The 17,220-nt window shown below is 37.9% G+C and overlaps 1 protein-coding gene and 1 pseudogene across 3 annotated transcripts in view; both read right to left on the reverse strand.

The window, feature by feature from the left end:
- Nucleotides 1-5,303, reverse strand: part of LOC123644110 — a 33,836-nt pseudogene extending 28,533 nt beyond the window's left edge.
- Nucleotides 1-6,745, reverse strand: part of GULP1 (GULP PTB domain containing engulfment adaptor 1) — a 251,733-nt gene extending 244,988 nt beyond the window's left edge. For all 3 annotated transcript variants that reach the window (XR_006736738.1, XM_045558710.1, XM_045558711.1), the window contains exon 1: nucleotides 6,199-6,745. The gene's annotated coding sequence lies outside the window, so the exon portion shown is untranslated. The remainder of the gene's footprint in view (nucleotides 1-6,198) is intronic.
- Between the last annotated feature and the right edge of the window lie 10,475 nt (nucleotides 6,746-17,220).

The raw sequence follows: 17,220 nt of genomic DNA on the forward strand, positions 1-17,220 counted from the left end.
TAACAATTCTCTCAAACTGTCATCTAAGAGACTATACTGCATAAATAATATCTTCTTACAAATTATATTTGATAAGCATATACAGCACAGAAATAAATTGTTTTGAAATTAATTCACTTATACAATTGTTCTTTCCAATAAACCAAAGTTTCTCTGTATTTACGTACACTACCAATAAAGATCAGTATTTAGGCTGCTAGACATTTTTATGATTATAATAATGCACATCCTCAAGAAGGTAATAGGAAAGTCCAACCAAAATTCTATAATACTACACAGTTCCTCAAAGCAGACAAAAATGAAATAAATTACAGAGGAAACTAAGCACTTTGACCTCTAAAGTACTCTTTTTCTTAAATAAAACTATTATCAGCACTTACAAACCTATTTTAACTCACCTAGGTTGAAATCTGGGTAAATGAACCTATTAGCTGTTATAATTTTACTTGAAAACATGGCACTTTAAGAAATGGTTGTAAATGCCTATGAGACGAATCAAGAAGCCAAAATCAAGTTTATTCTTTTATGTCAACTGTTACCCTAAATTTGCAGGTTTGTTATCATAGCACAGATGTTCTGTTGGATTTTTTTTATAGCTAAAATGCTGTTTAAAATTGGCATTCCTTCATTTAAATACAAACCAAGTGAGGATAGCTTAGTTATTATTTCATGAAATATTACATACCTGTAAATAGGTAAATCATTAATGATTCAGTTAGCAGATTATTTATGCTCTTAAATGACCATTTTTATTTCTACAAGACAGTAGACTAAAGATTGAGCCCATGTTGTTCAATCTTGCTTTTGGTTAGTAGCTCTGACAAAGTTTCTTAAGATCCCTGAAATTCTTGAGGGATGGGTGGGTGAAGTTTCAGGAAACAGGCCAACATCTGATAATATTAAGAAAAAGCTGTACAATACCAGGAAAATGTAGCCATTTATACACAATTCTCACATCATAGTACCCTATAAACTTATCAGTAGTATCTACTTTCTCAGTGGTGAATTTACCTTCTTACAGTAGTTACTGCACATCTGACTGTGTTCTACTTTAGAAGAGTAGCAAGGGCTTCCATGAGTATGTCATCATTAAAGCCAATAACCAAGAATGTGGTAGAAGATTATGCCCACTATTTTTATGTGGCTAGAAGATTATGCCCACTATTTTTCTCTTCCTTCACAGGTATAAATAAAAGCCTAAAAACACCATTAGAATTTGGAAAAAAAAAAAAAAAAGGTTAAGGATCTCTAGCATTAGTTAACTAAAAAATATTTTAAAGTAGTTGTTAAAATTGGGCTCAAAAATATCAATTAATTGAAGCTATTTTTCCTTTGAATAAATATAACTAGCACAAATAGAGAAACATTAATGAACATACATATATACATATATATGTCATAATTGTAAGTACACACACACATAGAGGAAGAGAGAGAGACAGACACAGACACAAAGAGAAAGAGACCCACAGACATTGGTCCCTTAAGGCTGGAAGTTTCCAAGATCTATTCTGAACTTCATCAAAAGGCATGTGATTACAATGATACGTAGATATATAATGTTAATAGCAAAAAACAAACATGAAATAAAGGCAGGTGTTATTATCTAGACGTGCTCTCTTAGGTGCACCCTAGAACATAAATACAAGGTTATTCAAACTCCTTCAAAAAGCTATTTTAATCTTTGCAATGTATCATAAAATATACTGGAAATCACAATGTCTACATAAGTTAACTCACTTATTCATATTATGTGAGTGAATTAGAGCAGCCGTTCCAAAAATATTCTTAAGTACACAATATTGAAAGACAAAACTAATTCAGATTTACCACAACCATACCATTTCAATGTAAACAGAAAATTGGCACTTACTCCCCTCCCCAATATTTGAGTCAATTAACTGTCATCTGATGAAAAATAATCATGCATGGGTAAGTATCATTACAGTGACTGAAAACATTTTCTAAGCATCAAACAAACAAAAACTAGCTACTTGCAGAGCCTGAAAACAGTATAAGCATTGTTTTCTAAGTTTTACTCTGGAATAATGGCTTGTAGCCACTCTCTTTAAAAATAAAGGCCTAATTTCAATTTCATATCTTCAGTGTTTGGAAATGAAGAGATTTCTCTGTTCAAAGTTTAAACCTTTTTTCCTCTTCCAATTTGAATACATTTTAAGCTCCTACAGGAACAAGCTTAAGTTTCTTGATCTCTAAATGCATTAAAGGAAACACTATTAGATTCACCAGCCTCTAATACGTTTAGGGACCAGGGCTCATAGCAACCATGCAGTTGACTTGTGTAACTACCTTTGAATTCATTATTATATTCAAATAAAATACTTTATTTTGTCTTTTAGAGGTTTTAGAAAACAAATTGCAATATTGCAGATTGAGTTACAAATATATCACTCTGCCAAGTAAAATTTAAATAAAAATCAACTACTATTCAGCAATGGAGATGAGGATTTTAAAGAATTTTAATTTAAAATCAAAGGCTAAATTGGATATTTTATCCTAATATATCCTTGAACATTAACTCGTTCTTTGATGATTCATATAATAAAAGTACCCATAGTGTAATTTTGACTATAAATTCAACCCAACTACTATATCTTATATACTCCTACTTTTTATAGGTTCACTATCAATGATAATGTAAAATCTAAAAATAAAAGCTGTGACTAAGTGTTTTACCAAAAGATTTTATCCTTGAAACAATTAATCTACACTTATTCTTTTTTCTCTAATAAATTTACCTGTTCACCTGAAAAAAAGTTAAGCATCCATGAATGTAACACAGTACAATAAACTATAAAAATAGGTAGTATATTTTACTAACTGACATGTCAAACTAAAAATTAAATATTTCACAATTATGAATCAACAAATAAGTTCATAAATTATAGATATCAATACAGACAATAAATGATCTACTGGTAGAATGTTTAAGAGGTAAATTAACATATACAAAAATCACAGAGCTGAGAATTTCAGTGCTGAGATTTGAACACAGGCCTGATGGTGCATAAAAATCATGCAACAAATATTGGTTGAATCAATTAATGAGTGGCTCTAAAATCTATCCTCTAAACTCTTAAAGAAATTATTGTGGTCATTGGGAAAAGAAAGTTTGTACATCATAAATGTATTTTAGCCTCTCAAGTGTTATTTCTGAGAATGGAGCCAAATTATGCAAATATATTTGGTAACTTCTCATAAAAGCAAAATTGAGCTGGACTTAAAAAATAACTGGTCTTAAGTACAAATATAAACTGAAATAAAAATAAATGAATTTGCTGATTGTTCTTTTCTGTTTGAGAAAATGACTCAGCCTTAACCATAACAAAATCTCACCCAATATCCCCAAAATTAAATTTTATGATTAAACTAAAACTATAATTAAAATGTACAAGTAGTAATTTTTATAAATTAAATACAAGTATGTCATTATTATATGTGTATTCTAGTTATAAATATTTCTACTTTATTTCCATAAACTCAACTCAGTCAGCTGAGTCAGAAACCGTGTGACCTTTATGTCTAAAAGCCTATTAACATTATTTCGTCTCTTTAATTCTCACAATAAGCTTGTAATTATATGTACAAAAAAAAAGTTTCTTTACTTTGCAAGTGGAAAAACTGAAACATAGTCAGGGAAATCACTTTGCTGAGGGTGATTCATAAAGTCAATCTCAGAGAGCAGGCTGATATTCACAATCTCAAACTCAAAAATCCAAAGGAAATACAAACCACATTAGTTTTTTTTACCATTCAACCCCAAGACCACAAGAGTAGACCTACCTCCCTGAAAAAAAAAAAGAGATGAAACATAAACAACTGTAATACATAAAAAGAAGTGTCTGAATTGCAGTTAAGGCTTTGAGTCCCTGGCTGGTCTGGAATTAGGAAGCAGTAAGGCCTCAAGCATTGGGCAAATGTGGGAAATACTGAGATCATCCCAACTTCTATCTCTTCTGATGAAAGATCTATTTATTGGGATCACTTTTGGCAAACATAAAGACATGCTGGATACATTTTCCACTTTAATTCCATGACCCAAATCCGTGCTATTTGAGAATACCTAACTGAATTATTCTTTAGGTAGAAACCATCTGCTCAAAGCCCAAGTCTTCAATTCTTACTGCTATGAAAACAAAGAAGTAAGGTCAAGGTCAAGAGATTGAAGTTGCAGTAAATCCAGTCCAAGTTAAGGAGACAAATAGCAACAAATTGTGGGCATTTGCACAGTATGATCAGCACGAACAGCAACAGTCTCCCAGCTATTTCAGTGCAACACTGATATGGAAGGGTCAGACTTTGCTCCTGGAGCCTTTCTTTTAATCTCCTCAGTCATATCCAAGTGCACTCTATGCTTAGTTTATCTTTTGCCAAGAAGACTGATCGTAGTCACCTAAAAATTCTCATTGCAAAAGAAACTCCTTGTTTAAGCCCAAGTACAACCAACAGCCCCTTTCCAATTATCCCCTGCAACTTCCCCAGTCTCTTTCATGCCTGGCTACTGAGCTCAGTCTAGTTTGGCTGCCGGCCAGGTTCCTCTCTTTTTCTCCTTGTCAGTCGTAAAAACTTGGAAAACACTCCTGGACAGCTCAAGGAGACCTTTAATTATGCAGTGGGGCAGTACCATAGCCTGTCTGCTGTTTCCAGCAAGGCTTGTAGTCGCCAGCGACTGCACCCTCCCAACTGGTGGGTTTTCTAGCAAGGCTACTTGCTTATGAAGGGAAGGAGGGAAAGATTGGTAGAGAAAGGGGGCGATTTGCAAATCTGAAAAATTTCCAATTCTTCTCAGAGTTTTCTGCTTCCTAACATTCACTCTAACAATTTCTCCTCCTTTAGCACCTAATCACCAATCACCCATTTGGAATTACAGATGCAAAATTGTCAGTTTCGTGGTCTCTTACCAGTCCCAGAAATGAACAAGCGGAGTCATACCTAGAACACTCTCCAAAACTTTTTATTCTCAAATGTAGGTGCAACATCTTTTTTTAAAAGTAGGCACAAAACTATTTATTAAATCTTTCCTAATTGATTGCTTCGTCAAACTTGCAGACTGAATTAGTCCATGTAAATGTCTGATCGCAAATGAAAGTAAGGCGACCTCAGTTGGGAAAAACTACTAGGACCTAGGGAGGGGTACCTTGACTGCCAGCCCTCACTTGGAGTTTGCCCAACGTTCCAAGTGGACCCGTCAAGTCCAACACCCGCTACGTCTTCCTTACTCTACCTTGGCACGCTAGCTCCAGCTGCAGCGTCCAGCTTCCTGTCCAAGTCCCATTCAACATTGTAAACACATTCCAAGAAAACCAGCCTGCCCAGAGTTCCCTCCCGCACACAGGGAAGTCAGCACAGCAGCCCCGGTAGCCGCAGAATAGAAGAGCATCGACTGCTCCGGCTTCCGATGTGTGCAGGGAGTGAGGCCACGGGGAGGTGGACCCGGCCGGGCGAGCCTGGCAGCCGGAGCCAGAGCCCCGGGTCTCATCTCCCCGCCGCGCCTCGCGCCCGCCAGAAGGAGCTACTTGACCCGCCCCGCCGAGGGCAACCCTGTGGGCGCCGCGGAGTTTGGGCCCTCCCAGCTCTGGGCTTGAGAGTATCCTCGCCCGGCCTCGGAGCTTCGCGCCTCCCCGCCCCCATGCCCACATTCTCTCCCCGAGCCAACAAAAGGGAGGATACGCTGGAAGTTCGCTCTTGGGTCGCCTCGCTGTGACCCGGCGATGACTTGCCTGCTCAGCCCTGTGACCCACTCACCCTCAGCCGGGCTACCCCGCCGGCGCCCCACAGCCTCGCTCCGGCTCCCACCCACCGGCCCCGGCCCCCCGGACCAAAGTTACCGCAAAAGGCGAAGGAGGCTGCCGGAGCCCGCCGCGTCCCCAACCTCGCTGGGCTCCCCCCACCCCCTTCATCCCTCAAGCACTGCCATGGCAGGCGTCAACAGGTCTTAGCCTCCTTTCTCGATGGACGACTCCCTGAGCCGCTAGCTGTCCTAATTTTTCTGCAACCTGCCGGGCAGCGGCAGCGGCGACGCGCAGCCCCGCGCCCTCCTTCCCCGGCACCGGTGGCCCGGGGTGACCACCGCCCGCTGCCCCTCGGGACGCCAGTTTCTGAGAGAGCACATACTACCTGGAGGGAGGCTGGGCTCACGGCCGGGGAGGACCCAGATAAATCGCGGTGTCCCCGTACCTCACTGAGGGATGCAGTCCGGTCAGGCTTCGGGCGGGGGCGTGGGGAGCTGCCGGGTCCTCGCAGCCCCGCGATCTCCGCTCCCGCGCAGCCGGGGCGCCGTTTGTGCGGCCGACAGGGAAAGTTTCTCTACGTCAACACGGCGCTGGACTCGGGACCCTCCGACTTTGGTCCCCTCCCTCTTCGTGCTCTCTGCCCCCTCCCTCCTCTTCCTAATCGGCTGAATCCCAAACTGGCGCTGGCGGCTGGGGCTCGGGGCTCCGGGTCGCTCCCGGCCGGGCGCGCGGGGCTCCCCCTCTCGGTCGGAAGGAAACTCTGGCCGACGCCGGCTTGCGCGCTCCTGGCGGTCTCCCCGGACACTTCCACGCGGGACGCCCGTGCTCAAGCGCGCAGACTTTCTTCAGTTTCTGCTCGTGGTTTCCTTTGGGCCCGCTGGGCTACCCCGCGTGGGCACGCAGAACCGGAGGTGGGTAGCCGGCGGAATGTGAGAGAAACCCGTCTGGAAAAGGACAGGCCATACCTTACCCTGTCCTCAGCCAGGACAGAAGCAGAAACAGTCCCCCCCACCCCACCCCCACCCGCGCCGCGTTTCCTTCTGAACCTCCTCCCTGAGGAGGACTATTCGCCTTGTCTTATCTCTATGAGCTTCCTAACAATTTTAAAATACATCTGCGGCTAAATGGGGTGGGTGGGTGGAGTGTCAAAAGAAATACACGAATATGAGTAAAACATGCCTTCCTCACAGCCTCTATCAAGAAAGTATTGACCTAGTTGTTGCTACTACGCTCACCGCACCTCTACAGACTTGTTTTTTTATTTTTATTTTTTTACTAATTTTTTAAAACTCAGAATATCTGCACTTTGTTATATGCCTAAAAAAATATGAAAATTTCCTTAATCACCAGGTCATACTCATTTGATCCATTCAGATGTTTCCCTTGGAATTCAGGACTTCAGTGTAAGGTTCCAGGGAAAACACAATAAACCATTCTTATTGACCTTGGTTACGCTTTGTGTGGAAAAGGGGGCAAGGAGGAACAGTATTCTCCCATAAGAGATTCTTGGAGGATGAGAGGACCTTTACTGTTCAAAATTTAGTTTACTAAATTTTAGTTCGAATGTGAAAATAGATGGGAAAAGGAAAAGGGCATTTTGCAAGGCTAGCAGTTATAATGTGTTACAATGGAATCCTGGACTTAGAATCAGGCGAGATTCCGTTCCAGACTCCATCCTTACTCATTCTGTGCCCTACGATACTCTCCAATTATAACTGCCAACAAGAATTGCATAATCTAACTCAAAGTCACAGTCACATTTACAGGAGTTAAAAGAGAGTAGTGTCAGCCACAGAGAAGGTGCTCAATAAATCTTTGGTTTTTATATCCCACCGTATTTTGTTATAATTAGGAGATAATGGAAATTTCCCCCAAAACCTTATAATAGAATCCATTTTCTTCTCCCTGATGCTTTTCAATTAAAAAAGATACAACTTCACAATTTTTGAAATGGAAACTATGTTTAGAAATATCATTAGCCAGACTTTATTATTTTATGTACAAGTTAACTAAAATCTGAGGATCTTAAGTGACTTTCCCCAAATCTCATGGTTTGGAGGTACTAAAGCTAGGATCAGAAGTCAGGCCTCTTGATATTGGAAACACGGTCTTCTTTCTACTGTTTTCCCCTTTATCACAACAGTCAAGCATGCATTAAAATAATTATATTAATATTAAAAACAGGGGTTGAACACAGTGGCTCACACCAATAATCTCAGCACTTTGGGAGTCCAAGGCAGGAAAATCTCTTGAGGCCAGGAATTTGAGACCAGCCTGGGCAACATAGCAAAACCCTGTCCCTACAAAAAATAGAAAAATTAGCCAGACGTGGTGGTACGTGCCTGTAGTCCCAGCTACTTGGGAGGCTGAGACAAGAGGATCGCTCTAGCCCAGGAGTTTGAAGTTACAGTAAGCTCAGATCAGCCCACTGCACTCAAGCCTGACTGAGCAAGACGGGCGTCTCTAAAAATAAATAAATAAATAAAAGTATTAAACTGAGGACAAATGCCAGTTACTTTTTCTGTACATAAACCTTTAAACAATTAATTTATTAACAATCACCAAAAATTAAACAAGTTTATTTAGATGATTACTTGGTATTAATGTGATTATAGAAATAAAACAAATGGTAGCCCAGTACTTAGGAATAAGGAGATTGACAAGATAAATGAATCCATATTTATATACTTAAAGATAGATGTTTTGGGATTTTTTAAATACAATATTAAAAGATTCTAATATAGAGCTTTAGATTCCCAAGAATACATCAACAAACCACTAACCCTAGTTTTAAAGCACCAGATCAGTCTTCAGCACACTACAGCTCCACTGAACTAATACAGTATCAAAGTACAAATCAAGCTACAGAAATCAAACATAAGCTTCATCCTAAGAAGTAATGGAAAATTCCATAGCACCCACTTACTTCTCATTCATTTGCCTCTGATACCGTTAAAGAAAAGGTATTTTAAACTCTTTTTCACCATACTTAATGTTGACAGTCCCCTGAACTTTTATAAGACTAACTCCCAGATTCTCAGAGATAAGACCCTATATCTTACTTCTGAGTAGGGATTCTCTGCTACTCCAACCTCCTGCTCAATTTCCTTCTCTTTAGAGATCTATACTCCCTTTCCATGAGACTTGGAAGATGGTAAAGAGAGAAAAATATTACATTAGAGAGAAAAATAGTACATTAAAATATACTACAAAGTACATTTATCATGGATGGATGAATGAGGATGCATGAGCCCTCATAACTGCCGTTTTCCAATCATTATATACAGTGTTGAAGATTACTAATTTTTATATTTTTTTCTCCCAATGTTTAAAGTCTCTAAATTTGCTATTGCTTTGTAATTTTTATTACCTGACTTTTGATATGATCTGCTTTATGAAATGGCTTAGAGGAATAAAAATCTCGAGGCTGTCAGAACAAAGTTTTTAAAAACACTAAAAACAAATAGAACAAGATTTTAAATCAGATTTATAGCATGCCCCAGGAAGTGAAGAAGGGAGATGCCAAAGAAACATGTTGCAGAAGCCTGGCAGGGGACTATGATTAGAAAATGCCTAATTCTACCCACCACAAATACTTCAGATTTTCATTTGAAAATTCTCCACATTCATCATAGGTGTATATAGACTCTGACAGATCCTCAGCAGCCTTCCAATAATTTTAAATTAATTTTCTTGCTCAAGTGAGTTTGAAGTTTCTTTTACATGAACTAAGACCACTTTGACTAAGAAAGAAAACTACCTTTTATGTGTTAAGAAGAACAATTTTATTTCTGGCTATTGTAAAAGCACACAAAAATATATATATTGTTTGTTTTATCAGTGAATTATTGCAAACCAATCATTCAAAGTATTTGACAACTTTTTAAAAAAGGAAATGAAAACCAAAGTGGAATTCAAACTCTCAGCCCTGTGAATTCAAAGAGAGTCATGCTTCTGGTTGTTATGTTCAACAATGGCCAAATATCCTTTGAGTTCCTAGGGGAATCTGGGTTCTAAAGTGAATAAGTTACATTTACTTTCAAACTTCCATCATTTTATCTTTCATTTTAAAAGAATCACTTTATTTTTTTTCTAATTAAGAACATAAAACAGGTTGGGAGCATGGTGACTCATGCTTGTAATCCTAGCATTTGGGGAGGCAGAGACAGGAAGACTGCTTGAGGCCAGGAGTTCAAGACCAGCCAGAGCAAAAGCAAGACCCCATCTCTACAAAATATAGAAAAATTGACCAGGCATGGTGGCACGCACCGGTAGTCCCAGCTACTCTATTCCAGAGGCTGAGGCAGGAGGATCGCTTGAGCCCAGGTGTTTGAGGTTGCTGTGAGCTATGATGATGCCACTGCACTCTAGCCCTGGAGACAAAGCAAAACCCTGTCTCAGGAAAAAAAAAAAAAGAAAGAAAGAAAGAAAAAAGGGGAAAAAAAGAACACATGCTCATTGCCTTTCTTGCCCGCCTCCCCTCAAAAAAAGGGAAAAAAGGAAGGCAGGAAGAGAAAAAGAAAAAATTAGTAGGGCAAGTCTATCATCTATATTCCCACCACCAAGAGTAGCCATTGCTCACGTTTACTCTGTACACTTCAAGGTTTGTTGAGGTCTCAGAAACTCTCCAATAAATATTATAGAATCCCTTCTTTATGTCTGGGTCGGGAATAAATTGAGAATTAAAACAAATGTTAGAAACGGGAGCTAAAATATTGCCTCTATTATTGACAGGGATCTGGTTTGAATTGTTAAATCTAAAAATAAACAACTGAAATAGTAGCCTCAGTTATGTGGTTCCTGGCCTTTTCCCAACCTAACAGAAGATAGTTCTTTGAAAAAGGAGTTAAATTCTGTTTCCTGAGTTCTCTTTCAAAGAGAAAGAGAGAGAAGCAGGGGGAGAGAGAGGAGACACAGAGAGAGAGAGAGAGCGCGCGAGCGAGCACTGAACCTTTCATGCCCAGCAATTTTTCCAAAATTTATTCCTAAGTTTATCCAAGGGCAAGTAAACAAAGACCCAGGAAAAATATTTTAACATGGAAATCAGGAATAAAGTCATTGCCTAGTACCCTCAACCACTTGACAATTTTTCTTCCCCTTTTTCACATGAAATTATAGTATAATACTCCTTTGTAAGTATATCATGGGTTTTTTTCCCTGTCGGTATTTATTAACAATTATTTTGCTATTATAAACAGAAATAAAGTCCATCTGTACACATATTTTTGTATACCATCTGTACACATATTGTATCTATCCCTTGCCAATTATTTCCTTGAATAAATATCTAAAAGTAGATTCTCAAGTTAGAGTATAGAGACTTTTGTTATTATTTTGAAAATGACATGATACCCCATCCTCCCCAAATACTTTTATGTACTTACTAAAAACACAGAACTTCCCCATAAAGAAGGTAAACCATCAAAACTCAGGAAATTAACATTAATACAGTCTACCATCTAATTCTCAGGCCCTATTCAGGTGTCTCCAATTAATTGATTATGTCCTTTATAGAAACAAGAACCAGTTTGGGATTACATGTTATATTTAGTTATGATGTCTCTTTGACTTTCATGATGTTGATACTTGTGTGACTTTCTTGCTAGTTATAGTGCAAAATGCACTTTAATTTATCGTATTAGATTCAGCTTATGTATTTTTGGTTGGTGAAACAGAAGTGTAATATTATATATGCTATTTCTTAACCTTTCTTTCTTTTCTTTCTTTCTTTTTTTTTTTTTTTTAAGATATAGAATTTCCCTCTGTTGCCCAGGCTGGAGTCCAGTGGCCCAATCATTGTAACCTTGAACTCCTGGGCTCAACCAAGCCTGTCACCTCAGCTTCCGGAGTTGCTAGGACTACAGGTATGTACCACCGCACCCAGCTAATTGTTTTCATCTTTTGTAGAGATGAGGTCTTGCTATGTTTCCCAGGCTGGTCTTGACCTCCTAGTCTCAAGCAATCCTTCTGTGTCAGCCTCCCAAAGTGCTGGGATTACAGGCGTGAGCCACTACACCTGGCCTTTAAAAAAATTCGATCAACTTGTATCCAGTTTTGTTTTGTCAGCCAGGTGTGGTGGAACATAGCTTCTGGAGATCAGATTCTAAATACCATCATTCACTAAAAGGAAATGAATTCCTTGGAGAATTGGGTGATTCTTGGGCCAGGGCCAAGAAAACATGAGCTGAGCCTTGAATACCGTTTTGTGTCCCAAAGTGAGAAAGTGCTCATAGAATGATAGAGACATGGCAACGAGATACAGAAGTCAGATTGAAAGGATTCCTTCTGGCCAAATCTGAGAAATTTGAGTGTCAAAATAAACCATGGTAGTAATAGATTATATCCATTTGAATCAAATGGAAACTGTACATCTATACTAATATAAATAAATAAATGAATGAATTGGAAGTTTGATGGGGAATGAAATATTTACATAGTTTCAAAGTACATGCCCAGAAAATATGAACCAATTATGAAGCAAAAGAGATAACATTACAGAGAAGTCTGACAGATAGTCAAGTGAAGATCATCTACTGGGCTTTTGCTTTGCTTAGCAGCCCCTCTCAGCAGCCAGAGCCAGGGAATATATGCATGTATATGCCTGCACATATTTGTATCTTTCTGCATATCTCTCTGTCATCTGCCTTAAAAGCTATGAGTTCATACACTTGCCTCAAATTCCAGTCCAATACTACTTTTTATATATGTAACTCTCTTCTCCTTCAGTAAAAATCTGGCTTCCACTCCCATTATCCTTAATATATTTTCTTAACTAATCAATGCCCTTGTCTGCCCCAACTCTCGTGTGCCCAGACTGTTCCTCTGCAGGAAGATCGCCATCATATCCCGTTCTGGCTCTAACACTCCATGACAGATAGCCAGCCCCTTCTAATAGTTTAAATTCATGTTACCAAACCAATTCTGGAAATTTTATAAAATGTACACTCCCCTGAGCAATGTATGAGTGAGTGCCCATTTCTTAAACATGTGATACTTTTATTTGTTACATATTTGTTGTCTATATAGCTTATGAAGGAACTCAGGTGCAGATGACCATGCTAAGAGGCTTCTCAGTGTTTGGCATATCATCATCCTGAAAGTTCTCACAAGGCCCCTTAAGGATTTTATTTAAATATGCATTTTTATCTGTATTTCCTCCCATTCACTGACCCAAGACAAGCACCCATGGTAATGTGTTTAATGTGTACCTTTTTTGTTTTTGTATGTATTCTTGAAAAACATGTATTTTCATAAGCATTTTTAATTTATGTAAATGCTATCATGTAAACTATTCCATCTTGGTTGTTACTTTTTTCCCAAACACTTTTAAATTTTCAAGTAATCTAAGTGAAAATTTAGCGGCTCAATTGTTTTAATTTTTATTACATTTATTGTTAATAAAACAAATCAAGTTTTCATAAAGTTAGTATGCATTTATATTTTCTTTTGTGAACTGGCTATTTATATATCTTGTATAAATTTCTCTTTTTTGTTGATTCATATATTATTCTTTTCCTTATTGATTTTTATGGGTTCCTCCCATAATAAATATATTTATCTGTAACATTAAAAATTAGTTATTTATTTTTTACAATGTATAATATATATTTTTTTATTTCAGAATATTACAGGGGTACAGATATTTTAGTTACATAATTTGCTTTTGTACAGTTTGAGTCAAAGTTATAAGTGTGCCCAGCACCCAGATAGTGTGCATTGTACCCATTAGGTGTGAATTTACCCATCCCCTCCACCCTCTCCCACCTATTTGATTTCCATTGAGTTTTACTTCCATACATGCACATAAGTGTTGATTGATTAGATTCAATTTAGTATTGAGTACATATGGTATTTGTTTTTCCATTCTTGAGATACTTCACTTAGAAGAGTGATCTCCAGTTCCATGCAGGTTGTTACAAAAGATATTAGTTCACCATTTTTTATGGCTGAGTAGTACTGTATAGTATACATATTCCACATTTGATTAATCCACTCATGTATTGATGGGCACTTGGGTTGTTTCCATATCTTTGCAATCATGAATTGTGATGCTACAAACATTTGAATGCAACTGTCTTTTTTATAAAATGTCTTTTTTTCCTTTGGGTAAATACCAAGTAGTGTGATTGCTGGATGAAATGGTAAGTCTACTTTTAGTTATTTGAGGAATCTCCATACTATTTTCCAGAGAAGTTGTACTAGTTTGCAGTCCCACCAACAGTGTGTAAGTGTTCCTTTCTCTCCACATTCACAGCAGCATCTGTTGTTTAGGGGCTTTTTGATAAGAGCCATTCTCAGGGGAGTTAGGTGATATCTCATTGTGGTTTTGATTTGTATTTCCCTGATGATTAGAGACACTGAGCACTTTTTGATATGTTTCTTAGCCATTAGTCTATCGTCATTTGTAAAGTTGCTTTTCATGTCTTTTGCCCACCTTTTAATGGGGTTGTTTTTTTCTTGCTGATGTGTTTGAGTTCTTTGTAGACTATGGTTATCAGGCCTTTATTGGCTCTATAGCGTGCAAATATTTTCTCCCATTCTATTGGTTGTCTCTTCACTCTATTGATTGTCTCCTTAGCTGTGCAGAAGCTTTTTAATTCTATCAGGTCTCAATTATTTATTTTTATTGTTGCTGTGATTGCTTTTGACTAAAATGATTAAATTATTTTGTTGTGTTTTTCAACTATGTAGAATTTCTTTAAATGTAGTCTTGTATGATTTCTGAGTTTTTACAAATTATGCTTGTAAAGACAATTTCACTCAAACTAGTTATCTATATTTTCTTCTAGTATTTTATAATTTTTGCTTTCCAATTTATTTTGGTGTGAAGTCTAAAGTTAAGGCTTTTGTTCCCTTTCCCCCCAGGAATAATTACCTAGGTGTCCAGCACCACATATTGAATGATTCATTCTTTACCCAGTGATTTTAGAAGTAATCCTTATAAAATGTTAATTGAGACATAAAATAGGTTCTATTCATGCAGAATTTCCAAGTCTGGTCAAACAGCATGAAGAATGCAATAAGATTCCTTAAAACTCTGAGTGCAGATTGAAATCCTGCCAAGATCCTTTTCCAGGCAAGGCAGTAAAGCTCATGAGCTTGAAGAAAGAGATGTCTTTTCTAACTACAAAGGCATCTTTAGCTCCTAGTCAGGCACCTGCACTGGGAAGGGACTGGGAAGGGGTCTCTAACCTGCAAAATGGCACCATATGGGCCAGCAATAGTCCTTTCCCATTTATCTGACAGTATATTCCTGCAATAGAACATTGTTAACTACCTCAGCATATCACTGTTTAAAATATTTGTTGGAGCAAGTTCCCCTTCATTATTTCTTTCTTCCTTCAAAAGTTTCATCGCTATTCTCTCAAGTTTATTTTTCCAAATGAACTTTGGATCCATTTTGTTAAGTTTCCTTATCATACCTATCTATTCCTACCTTTGACCCCTAAATTCTTAGAATTGTGTTAAACTTACATATTTACTTGAGTTCATTATTCATTTTTTTCTTCTGATCCTGAAAGAGGATGCTTTTTCATCTTGAAAAGACCTGACTTCTACACTCATTCAAATTTTATTTTTATCCTTCAATTCATTAAATTAACACTTACTAATCTCCCTGTTATTGCTTTAAGAGTGAAAGGGCCATTTTCAACAACTGCATAACACAAATAACACTTGAAGTGCAGGAGTCCTACTTAATAGCATAAATGAGCGAAAGCACAGATCTTAATCAAGGGCAAAGTTTCTACCTCTCATTGCAGATCACGTGCAATCTAGACCATATTGAGAAAGTAAGTGTCTTATGTGAAGTCCAGCCTTGAGCAAGAGAAAGAACCTCACACCCAGGTTCATGGAAAGGCCTGGCCTAAGGTCCTAAGGTGTGCTCTTTGCCACAGCATTTGCAGGCCTGGAAAGTTTGCTCAAAGCAGGTTTTTTTGCATGAAAAACTGCTGTGTTCAGAAGATATTTTGCTCATTTGAACAATCACTTACTTAAAATACAAAAATAGAACAAACAGAAATTTTATTGCAAATAAAATTATGTTGTTTTTTTCCTTAATAGGGTAGGAACTAAACAGTTTAAAATGGTTTTTGGCAAAAGGAAACTTTTTATTTGAAAATTATGATTTGTGGTCTTTAGCTAGAATGCTAATGTATTAATTCTCTTCAAAAATCCTATATCAGAATTTACTCAGGCCTGAGGATAGGGCCTAAAAAGAAAGCAAAGCAAAGCAAGGCACTTGGGTCTGACATAATGTGATTTGGGAAAATGTCTGCTTTAAAACGTTTTAAAATGTTTGGTTTAGAACGCAAAGGGGACATTGGCTCCTATCACAACCTAACAACAAATGACGCTCTCTCACTGGGTATCTTTTTCATAACAGGGGTTAAATAATTCTAATAGTGGCTTTTCTGTAAAAGGCAATCTGTGACAAAAATTTGCAGAACAGAGATTTGTCCTGCAGGTTCTACGTCAACAGTGTCTCTAGCTCAGCAATCTGAGAATACACACAGATAAAGTGCTATCAGTTCAATGGAAATTGGCTTGTTTTCCAAGGGTGTGACTGCTGAAGACCATTGTTCACTTTTAAAAATGAAACCTTCCAGAAGCAATTTTAAAATTACACAAATCTTTCACATATACAGATAATTTAGGTAAGGATTATCCATTTTCCACATAAAAATAAATTCCTAAAGACTTTTAAATAAACACACATGTATAAATACAGGCCGGGTGTGGTGGCTCACGCCTGTAATCCTAGCACTCTGGGAGGCCGAGGCGGGTGGATTGCTCGAGGTCAGGAGTTCCAGACCAGCCTGAGCGAGACCCCGTCTCTACTAAAAAAAAATAGAAATAAAAATTATATGGAAAACTAAAAATAAATATCAAAAAAATTAGCCGGGCATGGTGGTGCATGCCTGTAGTCCCAGCTACTCGGGAGGCTGAGGCAGGAGGATCGCTTAAGCCCAGGAGTTTGAGGTTGCTGTGAGCTAGGCTGACGCCACGGCACTCACTCTAGCCCGGGCAACAAAGTGAGACTCTGTCTCAAAAAATAAATAAATAAATAAACAAACAAACAAACAAACACATATGTATAAATACAATGTTCTGTTTGAAAATCTGTACAATATACAAGTAAAAAAATAATAAACTTTTGTACCTGATTAATAAAATTAAATTGTTTTTATTGCTTTTTTTTGGCACTGTGCCATGAGTTTGGGGACGAAGTAATGAAAAGGAAAGCAATAGTTGTGTGAATTTATCTTACAAGAAGACAGTTCTCCAAGTTTCAAGAAAGCTTCCACATCTTAAATTTTATTTACTGAATTAAGCTTCAAATATTTCTCACACAAGCAAACTTCAGTCTGTTAATTTTTAAAGGAAGAAAGATAGCATAAAGCTTTAAAGCATGAGCCTGGACGTCAAAAGTCATGAGTTAGAATGTGTGCTCTGCTGCTTACTGAAT

Source organism: Lemur catta, chromosome 8 (genome assembly GCF_020740605.2).
Source record: "Lemur catta isolate mLemCat1 chromosome 8, mLemCat1.pri, whole genome shotgun sequence".
Taxonomy (NCBI): Eukaryota; Metazoa; Chordata; class Mammalia; order Primates; family Lemuridae; genus Lemur; species Lemur catta.